We start from the raw sequence: 3,452 nt of genomic DNA, 5'->3' as shown, positions 1-3,452 counted from the left end.
CGACCCCGGATCCGATATTCAAACTCTCCTTTTTGCATAAGCCACGGGTATAAAACTTTTACGGCTACGTGAGAAAGTTAGTGAAAATAAAGATGTTCGGACTTTTGTCGGTAAAGTCGGGATTCCTGGGAATCTTTTTCGTTCGGTTCCCCGGCGGGTCTGAGCGGCCGAGGAGAAAGAAATAACGAGGCGGAGGTAGACATCTGGGATGCTCAAAAGCACGGGTTAGGGTAAGTCGTAAATGTTTTATTCACGGCTATTCCGACCCTTGACAAGATTGACCATAAACTATAAAATAGAACTTTTGCTTTTCATTCCTCTAAATATTAATTGGTCTTGATTTAATATTTCAATCCTCTAATTGAAACTGTTAATGTATGAATAAAAGTCCGCGGAAAATTTAAATTTTGCTGTAAACATCTTGGGTTGAAATGGTTCAGTTCTTATTTATTCTTTCAATTAATTAATCTTTATGTAAGGTATTGGTTGAAATGAAAAAGTTGGTGTCACGAGCGGGATTCGAACCCACGACCTTCGGCTCAATACGCCGATGCTCTAACCACTTGAGCTATCGTGACTTCGATTCCCTCGGACTCCCCATCTGAACTTACCTTTTGAACTGTCCCCCCTTTTTGCCATTTTTCAACTGTGGGTTCGAATTCCCGCTCGTGGCACCAACTTTTTCATTTCAACCAATACCTTACATAAAGATTAATTAATTGAAAGAAGTCATGTTGTCAATCGTACCACGAAATATAATGAATTTATTATTAATTGTAAAAATGTGTGGTGATTAGTGACCGTTAATCGATAATTATTCAGAAATAGTGAGATGTAGGTTTCAGAAAAACATTTTCTTTATCGTGCCAACGTTTCGATCTTTATTGAGATCATCTTCAGGGCCTGGGATTTACAAACAATGTTTACATTTAACAAATACATTTAGAATGTGGAAAAGTGAATTTATACAATGCAAAATATATATTTTTTATATTCAATCAAAGTATTTCTACTCACTCAAAGTGTTTGTCTTCTGAGTAATTGTGTAACAACACGACACGCAAGAATGGCACAATTACACAGAAGACAAACACTTTGAATGAGTGTCACGATTTCTGAATAATTATTAATTGTAAAGCCAATTTTTGCATCATGAAGCCTTTAATCCTTTGTACAAATGTTTTCTCGAATATTCTTCTAAAGACCGTCTCGTTTATTTTTTATATTAAAGATGACCAATATTGATAATCCATGTTGATAATTCGGTTTTATTATAAGTAACCAAAATTACCATAAATTCTACCCTACCTAGTAGTATCACGATCCCTTCTGCTCAAATGCCTACGATTTCCTTCTCGTTTATGATACAGGCCATAAATTCACGCAGGCCGAATTACGCCTTTGAGTCGCAAATCGCTGGAAATAATGTTTATTCGGAACAGCAGTAATCCGGTTTTCATGTTTAGCCGGCGATAATACGCGTGCCCCGCCTGTCGTAAAAAGTCGGCGTCGTTCTGATAGTAGGCTGCGGTGAAAATAAATTATGCACCCCTGTGTGCGGTGCATTAATTGTCGAATCCATGGCCAAAGCAGCAGCAGTAAATAAACAGTTTAGAAAAAAAAAAACAGAAAAAAGTCGATCGACGACAATCGATAAGCCTACGACTTCACCAAATAAAAAATCATCTTCCAACATTTTCACAAATGATTTTACTGATAGCCCATCTCAGTATAAAACTGATTTGAAATAACAAGTTTTAACTGTAGAATGTTGGAAAACTAGATAAATTTTGAATGAAAAAGTTTTATTTTTATAAAGCATTTACCTCGTTATAAATTTGTTAAATTTAAAAAATGGTAATCAGTCCACTGACATGAAACAAGCCATTAAAGTCTAAGTTATTATATCCGGTATTTCTTAAAATAGAAGGTGAAGAAACTCTTCTCCCTAAGCAGGCAATATTTGACGAAAATTATAGTCCTCTATACCGTCCAAGCCTACTTAAGTACTCCCAAAAGAAGATGTCCAAAACAGAGACAGAGCAGATATGCTGAAGGTTTCTGGACAAATCAGAGATATTGACATTTATTAAGACAATGTTGAATGGACAACATTGTTAAACGAGCTCAAAAGAAAGCGCATCCCTCAAAACATTTTCAAATTGATCGTGAGCTATTTTAACGAAAGAAGGGCTGAGATACAACGAAGCAAACAGTTACGACAGAAAATGTCACAAAAGGGTGCCCTCAAGGATCAGTCCTAGGCTCACTTTTCTGGAACGTTGTCTTCAACGGCCTCCTGGAAAAGCTGGAGGAAATGGGAGCACAGCTCGTCGCTTTCGTGGATGACCTTGTCACCATCATAGAGGCCGATACGAAGAAAGAGCTAGAAGAAAATTCAAAAGCAATGGTGACGGCGATCAAAAGATGATGCGAAAAGGCCAAATTAAAAGTTACTCCTGACAAATGCCAATCGCTAATGCTAAAAGGCAAATTAAGTACAAGCCCCGTGATTAAGATCGAAGGGGAAAGAATCAAGCTGAGCGAAAAGGTAAAGTACCTAGGCATAGTTTTGGGAGAAAGGCTAAGTCCTACAAACCATGCCATCAAGATCAGAGAAATGACGAGATGCGTCTTTTCGAAACTAAGCTCGATCGCGAAATCAAAATGGGGGCTAAGTCCAAGGGCGCTCTCCATCACTTACAAAAGCGTATATCTGCCCATTGCCACGTACGGAGGAGCAGCTTGGGGAACAAAATTGCAAAGCAGGAGTAGAAGCATCCTCGAGCAGAGTCAAAGAATAGCTCGCTCCTGAGAACGACTAAAGCTTATAGGACAGCCCCTACTCACGCCCTCCAAGTCCTTGCTTCCGCTGCACCAATAGACATTGTCCTCCACAGTAGAATTGCAATCCGGCAGCTAAGACATGGAAAGGAGCCAACAATGGTAAATTTGGATGCGTCAGATGGGGAAAGGCTACGAACTGCACCTAGAAAGCAGATCCGGGAGATCCTTACAGCTTGGATAGACAACTTATGGCAGGAAAGATGGGACAGGAGCACCAAGGGAAGGTTAACCCACGAGTTTCTACCCAGTATTGAGGACCGAGCAACAGCAAAGTGGTTTCAACCAGATTTCTCACACAAATAATTACAGGTCACGGAAATTTCAACGCTTACTTGCACCGATTCCGTAGAGCTAACAGTCCACTGTGTCCCGACTGCGGAGTTGATGACAGCGAACACATACTATTCAACTGCCCCCTCCTTGAGAGTGAGGGAACCACTAAAGCTCCTCTTCCGCCACACTTGGCCACCGACCCTCAACGAACCGGTTAAAGAAAAGAGGACGTTTGAGGTCCTCAAGCCTGTTAGCCGAGCTATAGTGGATAAAGTACCTGACTAGTTTTTTCTTTCTTTCTTTTTTCTTCTTTTTCTTCCTATGATAAGTTA

The 3,452-nt window shown here is 39.8% G+C and overlaps 1 non-coding gene across 1 annotated transcript; it reads right to left on the bottom strand.

Moving 5' to 3' along the window:
• Positions 1–504: 504 nt before the first annotated feature.
• On the bottom strand, positions 505–578 carry Trnan-auu. The gene has a single exon. It is a non-coding gene; the product is annotated as a tRNA-Asn (tRNA).
• Positions 579–3,452: the final 2,874 nt, after the last annotated feature.

The sequence above is a fragment of the Cimex lectularius genome, unplaced genomic scaffold (assembly GCF_000648675.2).
Source record: "Cimex lectularius strain Harlan isolate CLEC.00 unplaced genomic scaffold, Clec_2.1 scaffold119, whole genome shotgun sequence".
NCBI classification, from domain to species: Eukaryota; Metazoa; Arthropoda; class Insecta; order Hemiptera; family Cimicidae; genus Cimex; species Cimex lectularius.
This window is presented reverse-complemented; position numbering and strand designations above follow the sequence as displayed.